Raw genomic sequence first — 10,694 nt, 5'->3', positions numbered from 1 at the left:
CTTTAGGTACTTAATATTATAGTGTTATTAGTGTTAAAATATAAAAATATATACATAGTTTATAATAAAACGTGCAATACATCATTACCATTTACCTGTATCAAGTGTATGGCTGTTTGGATTATGGACACTGGATTACTAAAACAAGGTTTATTTCATAGAGTAATACTTGATGGTTAGCTTATTGTTTTTACAATAATTTGATACACTTCTACACGGTTATACGGGTCTTAAGTTTTAAACATTTTAATGATATCGATAGTTGTGAAAAAATAATTATATAATTATCATAAAATATTGATTATACTAACTAAAAAATATGTACAGTGAGAAATGTGTGACATAAAGATTAATACAAAATATTATTAAAACAATATAAAAAATGTAGGTACCTACTAAATATTTGCAACAGTGTACACCATCATTACAAGTCATAATAATATTATGTACAATGTACAAATACAAAATAATAAAAGAAATAGAACTTAGGTATGAGAACATTATAAAATATGTATGAACAATATTTTTATATTTATGATATAATATGTTAAATTAATAATTAGGTGTATAATATAATACAATATAGGTAAAATATGGCGCCAAATTATTTGTATTAGTTAACGAGTACATAAAAGAAAGGGGCTGAATAGGCAATCACATACATTTTGGAGCGGTATGACGCCAGCGGGTTTCTACAGAGCTTCTCGTATTCTATAGTAACTATAGTATTTGATTTGGCTTAGACGCTGCACTCCGCCGGCTCATTCGTTTCCGGTCCTGTATTTATCATAGTTCGTGTTTATAATTCATATTTCTTTATGCTATGCTACCATAGTTTAACCATGGACCTTATACTATATAATATATAGTATGACTGTATGAGGTCTATGAGCTTACACAATCATTAACTTTATAAAATTAATTAATTACGGGGCCGGTAACAAATGTACAGACTGTTCTTTATGCAACACGCCCTGAGAATATTATCCAGGGCACCTAGTAGGTTATTATTTTCATTATTTTAATTTTGAACCAAGTAATGAGTATTTTAAAATGTTGAATTTCTTATGAAAGTTCCTGATAAACAAAAATGTTTTTTTCGTAACTGTCGTTCTTTCATAAACTTTAATATTTGTTTCAACCATTAGTACATTTCCAAATCTCATAGAGTTATCTTGGTTTTGTAAGGTTAATGTTGCTATTTTCACTGGTAACCAGAAATGCAATACATTTCAAATATTTTATTTTAAATTTAAATATAATATTATCTATTAACTGTCAGACTGGTAGGTAGTAAACGTAAAAAGAAACAGTCATTACAAAACCAATATACTACACATATTAGTACACATAACAATTAAATATTTAACTTACAATATGTACTTTGAAAAGATATCCACTCACTATCTGTAAGTTTAATTCTTGGTTGATTTCGTTATGTTCCTTACAAAACAATTTTAATCAATTAATCTTTATAGCATGTTGTATATTGAATTCCATCTAGTTTCATTGTCAATAATAACTAGTTTAAAATTTATTCTTAATAATCAACTCAAATATTTTGGTGTTTTTTCACTAGGCTTACGTAGATTTATAAATATAATAATTATTTATAATATGCTGATAGCTAATACCTAAACGTCTTATTTTATTTAAAGATTTTATGAATTCTGCCAAAGCGCATATCTAAGTAGGTATAATAACATTTAAAATATTAATTATAAAGATATTTTATTATCTTCCACTCAAAGACCTCATAATATTTTAAGTTGTAACAAATGGATTACAATAAAAATAATAAATACCTAGGTATATAAATAATAATTGTTATTTTGTAGTTAAGGAAACAAAAAAAGTCAGTTACAATATGTGCCACAAATTGTGACTTACAATGTACAAAATAAAGCACTCACCGTAAACAGTACAATAGTGTATGTACTACCTCGACTGCTCGACAATTATTAATGTTGAAACGAAATGTCCAAACTCTATAGAGACCATGGCTAAAATATATTTTAAAGTATATTAATTTAAACATGATAGAGACGCAAAAAGAGTTGGCCAAAATGACACAGGTACTAGGTACCTATTTTTTCGTATTCAATCTGTTGGAAATCTTTCAATTATTATTGTCTAAATCTGTTTTATTTTGAAAACACGATCTGAGGCTCCTAATAACACATATCTATATACAATATATCATTGGTACGACTGCAACCATTGATTACAATATTGCAATTCTAAAACAAAAACCGCTGTTAAACGAATTTAATCAAAAATGTAAACATAACTATTTATCTATTCTGTGACATAACCTTAAGAAACAAGAAAAACCTTTTTATTTATAGTGGTTTTGAATGTATCAATGACTGTACTGTCAGTATTACTCGAACGAACCGTTTTAACTTTTATTAAAATAAAAATCACCACGACGTCCAAAGTCCAAACTAGCAAACTCGCGTTAAATTCTAAAAACTATCGAAAATAATGGTTGTAACAGCAGGCTGTTATTTCATTACGAGAGTGCCACCATGCGGCCAGTATTGGTACTAGTAGTTTAGTGTTATGTTATATAGAGGCCACTGTACGAATGACGTAAAAATATTATCAACATTGGTTGACGTGTTCGGTCGGCTTTAATAATAATTGTTATAAATTTCCAGGTCTATGTAATTAATATTTTATGAACATGATAATAATATGTGTAATTTTTCCCCGATTGAATTTATTTAAAAAAAAAATAATTATTGGTCAAGGAAAGTCATCAGAAAAGCAAAATTGTAGTTCGTAAACAGTTGTTATGTTTTATTAAAATAAAATTACCTATCTATTTTCCAAAGGAAAAAATAATTGGTACCAATATTAGTTATGTAATTTTTTAAGACAAAACAACTGTTTCATTTAAATTTCTGTGCATATTTTTATTCGTACGTCTTATTGTGTATGTTCATATTATAGTCATAATATATAGTTTATTTCAATTATATATTGAATTATACATTTTTTATTGTCCTGATGTCTTTCTTTAACTTTTTTTGTAAAGTTTGTAAGTTTCAGTTTGAAAGCTATTTTGTGTAATATTTATATAATTCAATATTTATTGAGAATCGGAATAAAAGTTTTAAATTATTGATTGTATTTTATTATTATATATAATTACAAATATTTGAACAATAATATTATAATGTTGAAAATAATCAGAAATTACAAACAGATTGCATATTGAATACGATATTATATAATTGGATAGTGTGTACCTATGTGGTCCGTAAGATTTTTCCAAAATAAATAATGTTTTCCCTGCTAGGTACTTATTAACAACTAAATAATATATTTTATTTAATAATAGTGAATAATATTGTATTGAAATAATTAAGCAAATACAATTTAATACACATGTCTCACTAGTGCATGGTCTATTTTCCTTTACTGTATTATTGTGTAAATCGTGTAGATTAAGAATAAAAAGAAAATGGATGAATGTAACACCATAACAAAAAGTGTAAAACTTTCAAGTCCAACTAGTTAAAATGTGGGTACACGATAAATTCAATTTACCCAAAAAAGTGAATAAATTTCAACTACAAAGACTGTGTAAATTTACACACAAAGCACACGTGAACTTAATTTACAAACACAAAGATAGGTGAATATAATTTTCTTGTAAAAGTGTATAAATTGTAATCCAGCCCGTAGGATAAAAGTGTATGCTGCCAAACATTTTGCGTAGTTTTCAGCTGTTTGTTGTTGAGAACCTAGAACTATTTACAATATGCACAGGACCTTTTGATCTCTATATTTAATGAGTGTCCCTCTATAATAAATTATAATAATTACTGTCAACTTTTTTTTATTCAAATAACTTATAAATGTATAATATTATCACAATATTTCAAGGATTATCACAGGAAATCTGCTAATTGACTTGGCTGAGTAATTTTTGTACATACCAGACACTGAAATCTATACCACGGTCCTTACAAACCATACAATTTTGGTTACATCTTATATTCATGTCATTATAACCTCCATGCGTGACGCTTAAAATAAATAAAACCAAATCGTTTCTTTCATGAAATATTGTCGTCGTAGAATTATAGTCTGTAGTTGTTGCATTGATCCCTGAATTACCTTGGCCAAGATCGATGGACGCAGAGGCGTGACAAAAAATGTGCGTGGCTCGTGCGGAAAGGCAATTTCACACAATATATGTAAAATATTTATAGTGTTAACTGCAATGCCATATTGGGCAATGATTTATATCGTCTGTGGATCTGAAAGCTGTCGATATAACGGACTTTCATCGCTTTTGGTCGATTTTCCCGGAGATTGTCAAAAATCTGGATGATAATTTCGGTCGCGGACTGTGTATTGACATCGAACGAATTATCAAGTGCTGCGGTATTCGACATGATATTGATAATATATTATACGTATATTATGTATGGTCAATATATTATACAAAAAGTAGGTAAGTTATAATTTTTACTGTATTTTTATAATTAGTATTCTTCGTAATATTCATTGTAACAAATAAGTAGGTACTGAGAACTGATACTGAATACTGTAATACGCAGATACTAATTAATAATTAATTATACGTACTGTATACGATAATTATATATATTTAAAACACTAACGCTGACCATGAAAACAAGAACGTTAAAGTTTTTGTAAAACAGGAGTGTATCTAGATTTTTAAATACCTGTTCAATGGAGCCCATTATATTTTTAAAAGAATAATTAAAAATTTAAATTAAAAAAAAATCACATGAGTACCATAATTATTTATTAAAATCTTATTTGTATTTTTAAGTTGTATAATAGTTAATTATTATAAAACATTTTCGATCTATCACATAAAGATAAATTGACGTCGCAATGAATTGACGGCGATAAATTGTCACATGATAATTAATTTGATACGATTGAATATAGAACATCTAATGATAGCTGTCGAAAAAGTACTGGAATGTTTATCGCGTATAGACCTACTCATACATAATTCATTTCAATCGGTCAACAAATCTCGTTTAAAGCAAATACTTTCTTTTCAACATTCTCAAGCAATCAAGACATAATATGTATATTATTACCAACTCTACAGCATGAGTCCCCATGATTTGAAATAATCATAATACTTTTTTTTTATATTTTTCTATTGATTTCAAAAATATCCGGCATCTGTGGCCATTAGTTTTAATTATCATATTATAATAATGTACAAAACTAGGTACTGTTTTCGAAAATTGTATTTAATTAAATTAAATATTACCAACCAGGTGATCAATATTTTATATTTAATTCAATTGATATATATTTGTAAGCTTAAATCAAAACAATATGACAAATGTGATCACTAGGTTTCGAGCACTCTGGATATGTGTTTAGTTTCATTTGAGTATTTGACCCATTTGTCCGGCGTTCTGTACTCGCTGTTGTTATCTAATGGATTACCATTACTGGTACCATAATATATTATTTCACGTATTACACGCATGACTGATGTACTATCTTTATGTAATCGAAAATCTATGTTTGACAAAATTAAAATTAATTTCTAACTGTTTGACGTTTGGTTTGGTTACGGAATCTATGGGTTTCATGACTTTGATTTCAGCTATCTATATAATATGTATATTAATCAAACATTTTACATTATGAGAAAATATAGTTTTGTCCTGTCTGGTTAGTTGGATTGTATAATATTATGGTCAATATTCGTTGAAGTATTGTCCATAATGACATGCCAATAATAATGATTAAGTACATACTATTATAATATGCTTTTGAATAAAAAAAAATGAATTATGTTTTGTTAGGTTCACAGAAAGGATGGGTCTCGGGGATGAAGTAAACCCTATAGACGCGATAGCATCACAAAAAGGTAGGTTAGTTTAGGTTAGTGACAAGTAATGTAAATCATTAATCACCTATTCTAAAAAAATGTAAACTTATGTCTCTTATAACAATAGGAATAACCATGAAATAACAATTAATTTTTAATTTATATATACATCAAATTCTTATAGAAACTATGGGTCATCGTACCATATAATTAGTTACCATTTATACGTTATGTAAATAATGAAAATAATATTACGATGATATAATAATTAGTATAGTAGGTACCTAATTATATCAACTATGACGTATTGCAGACGATACTTCGAGCGCCAATTCATCGCTAAATGTATAACTACGAAAACGATACTAACGTATTATAAGACTTGACCTGTTTTATGATATGCCTTATATTATTGTATTCTATTCCTGTGCATCTTGCTTTTTTTCGTGTTCTCGATTTATATTGAACAGTCCCATTTCGATGGTTGTCTGAAATGCTAACTGACCAGTAGTTATATCCGTAACCGAAAACAGGGGTAGTCTCAAAAGTCGTAGTGTCGTTGTGCCGAATGGCGTTGCAGTTGATAAAAGTGAACAGAGATGTCCAATACCAGTATTTTGCGGGATATCGCCTACTTTTTATAATTAAAGGCTCATTCCTGGAATTCACTCCAGTTGTGAGCTGGTAGAGTGACGAGATGAGAGGAAGGCAAATAACAGCCGCAGTGCCAATACTAACTATGATAAAGGTAAACATAATATATTACATTTAATTAAATTTGTTTCTTAGTAAAATAGTTTCAATAATTCCCTGGACAAGAGGCTGAAATTCTGTGACATTACAATAGTTATTTTATTACTCGCTCTTTTGATACATATTTGTTATTAATTTTGGTCTTGCACCATTTATTTATTTTGAACTACTGCAATATCACTGCCAATATTGTAACTGCCGTGTTTTAAATACCGTGCACATGATGTACATTGGTATAATATTTATAGACACTAAAGAGCCTACTGCCACTTTTGACCAAAAGCGTCTGGTCGACAGCATATAGTTGTTATTAAACAAACATTGTGGCTGGATAAGTTTGGTTAGTGGTAAATCCGATAGGGCAACCCGGTTACGTGGTGTTACTTTTACTGCCTATAGTCCTTTCCCATTTCATACTATGATGGTTAAATGTATATTATTATAGATTGAAGTTGTAATTTATCGAAATCAAGACTCTAGGTACAAAATATAAAAAATGGACTAATTTTTCTGAAATTATATTTTGGCAACATCCGATGGTGTGTTGAAACTCAAATTTGGATGAAATTGATAAGATGTTGTGTGGGTTCAGAACCAAAAGGTTTCATCTCAGAATATAAAATTGTTCAGGAGAGCAATTTTAACCTTCAAAATGTAATATAATTTTTCGTAATAAATGGTTTTTATTATTATTTAATCTAAGAATTTATAAAGTTGTTTAACCATTATGTTTTTAAATTTGTTTTGGTTCCTAGTAAATCTTAATTTAAAAAAAACAAAATAAGGTAAAAATGTTAATAATTTCCGTCAAGATCAAAAAAGTTATATTGAACCTTTTGGTTGGTACCTAATATTTATATTTTCACTCATTTATAACTTTTTCTTCTTCTGAATGTTTTTCCTATGATGTTATAAACTTCCAAATAAGAAATAACGTTGCACACTTAACTTATAACTTATAAACTATAAACCAATTAATGCGTTTTTGCTTGTAGTTAGCAAACCAGTGGATGATTTGAGGGTGGAGGGGATGTAACGTGTGGATGACCCTTCAAATCTTGGTCTTCATTTTTAAATTGATATTAAATCGGCATATGATTATAGCACCATAATTATGCTTAACTAGATTTATTAAATGTTTTTAATTATTTATTCTGTTTATATTTAACTAGTACTACATTTCGTAACTTTGAACTAGACATGTTCTACTTCTACACTAATTGCACACCAGACAATTATTATTATCCACCATTAGGAAATACACTTTGGTATTCATAATATTATCTACGTTATATTACTCATGCAAATATATCCATATAATCTATTCTAAAACAGACCATATCTGGCAAATGTCCAACTCGTCGTACCGTCAATTTACACTAATTGAGGTTTGTAATAATGTGCATCCAATAAAGCAAACCAAAATATAGAAATAATTTTCAGAAAATCAAAATAAATTGAAAATTAAATTTCAACTGTGATACAATTCAATTAAGTAAATTAAAATCGTTATGGCCTAATCCCGCAACAACCCACACGGAAAGGGGGGAAAGTTAATGTGATACCCGCTGTTTAAAATTTTACGACCGACATTATTTTTTATTGCACATTAACGGGTAAGTTATTACGAAGTTAAAGACGATGTGAGCAAAATAATATCTTAATTATCCCGGTATAATTATTTCTCGGATTATAATAATTATTGCGCAGAACCACACACCGCATTATACGAAGTTCTTCGCGTGTCACGGAGTTTTGTATCCATTGACTAAACTATAGTCAAAATATTATACTGATCAGCAATAATGTGGTTCACCAAAACCATAAGCATTTATAGCTTATGAAGACATATTTTAAATTAAAAAATAAATTTTTTAAGTACACATGTTGTCAAAAACACGAAAATTGGAATATTCATACAATTTTAAATTTAATAGCTATATGGCTTGACAGTTTAATCTAGAAGTCTTCATAAGTGTTCTTAAAGAAGTTTAAAAATATCATTGATGCACAAACAACATTTTTTTCCCAAGTCATTTTAAGTTGAACTATGACAAAATTGGATTTTTATACGAAATTTAAGATTTTTCCTCAAGAGTTTTGTTACTTTGTTATACTGTGTTCTAAAAATTGTCTATACAGAATACAAATTACAATTAACAATATAGGTAGGTATATAGAAAAATGTCAAGCCATTTACAATTCACACATAGTACATCGTCTTACTGTGTTTTAGTATTGAATATTACAAACGATAATACATTAAATAATATAATATGAAATGTTTTAGGTGAAAAAAGTTTAGTCTACGGTATAACTTATCCGGTGGATTACGATTGCGCGCGTTTTACCTTTTTGGGCATACGATTGCGCACAGTGCTGGAATAACAAAGAACATGATTTTGAATATTTAAAAGCGTATGATTGTGCGTGAAATGTGATGCGACGTTGTCAAATTGTTTGTAACAAATTTCAGTTATTCCGTAATTCTTTTTTATATTTAAATACAGATACAAATTCATCCATTTAGGATATTTTTAAATACATTTACTTAAATACTTATTATTATAAATATTTCCAAATTTTCCAAATTTTCCTTAAAAATTATTATTATCATTATTATTTTTCATTATTTATATTCAAAATTGATATTTGGGGTACGTGAAATAGTGGTGAGACAGAGAGAAAGAGGTACGTGAATAAAAAAACGTTGAGAACCACTGACCTAGTTTCATGATACCTTTTTTCCGTTTTTTTTTTATCTTTAAATAATACCAAGTGTTAATATAAATATTTATTTTTAGATTCTGAGTGGAACGATGAATGTATTGATTTTACAATGATGTGAGTTTTTTATTTTTGTGTCTATCATCACCTTTTAGGTCAGTAAAAGTGCTTGGATTTTCTTCAACAGTAACTTTTCTGATAGGAAAGTGAATCTAGTTTGTACTTTGGGGGGTCAAAAGTAAAAATTTCTCAGTAGTTTTCAAAAGCGACGTGAAAAACAAAGGAAAAACGGGAATTTTTACGCAAAATCTGTTTTCGAGAAAATCGATTTTGGTTTTTGGTGTAACTCTAAAACAAATGACCGTAGGGACATGACATTTTGACTGAATATATATAATTGCATTTCCTATACACCATAATATATTGACTTATTTTGAGCTGTTTACGGACAATGTCAATTTCCATTTTTTTTAGTTTTTTTTTCTATAAATATCAATTGTATCTGTTGAGTAAAAAAAGATTGAAAATTTAATAGAAGGCTCCTAGGTTATTGTTTTAAAGGCAGATGAAAAAAATTAAAAATCCTTGGTCACAGTTTTTATTTATAAGCATTTAAAGTTCAAATTTTGACAAAATACGGAAAAATCACGAAAATTAGCAAATTATTTTGAGTTGAGAATTCATTAAAATTTTTGTTTTTAAATCTAAGATTTGAAAATATAATACAAGATTATCCATAAGTTAGTCTATCTTTATCAAAAAAAAAATGTCTACAAAAAAGTCAAATAAAATTTTTATGAGCGTTTGAAATTTATATTTTTACAACATTTGATATTCACTCGATATCTCATGTAACGATTTTCTTATTTTGTTGTAATTAAAAAACGAAAGACTGTAGATACTTGAAAATTTCACTGAATGTTTATATTAGCATTTTTTATACACGATAAAACTTTTAAAATAATTTGACTCTTTTTGAGCTGTTTACGGACATTGTCAGTTTTCAATTTTTTTAGTTTTTTTTTCTATAAATATCAATAAAATTTTATTTGTTGGGTAAAAAAGCATGAAAACGTAATATAGAGCTCCTGATATATCGTTCTAATAGCAGTTGAAAAATATTAAAAATACATAGGCACAATTTTTTTTTATAAGCATTTAAAGTTCAAATTTTGACAAAATGTATCAAATTTAAAGTTTAATAATTTTTTTCTTGTTAAAAATTTATAAAATGTTCAAATTTTATAGCTAAAGATTGAAAATTGAAAACAAGGCTTCACGTAAATAGGTTATATATAAATTACTTTATAGTTTATTCACAGTAATATCATTAAATATACTTGGTAATATCATAGGCTGACTGACC

Source organism: Metopolophium dirhodum, chromosome 9 (assembly GCF_019925205.1).
Source record: "Metopolophium dirhodum isolate CAU chromosome 9, ASM1992520v1, whole genome shotgun sequence".
Taxonomy (NCBI): domain Eukaryota; kingdom Metazoa; phylum Arthropoda; class Insecta; order Hemiptera; family Aphididae; genus Metopolophium; species Metopolophium dirhodum.
The sequence above is the reverse complement of the archived record's forward strand: the minus strand, read 5'-3'. Positions refer to the sequence as shown.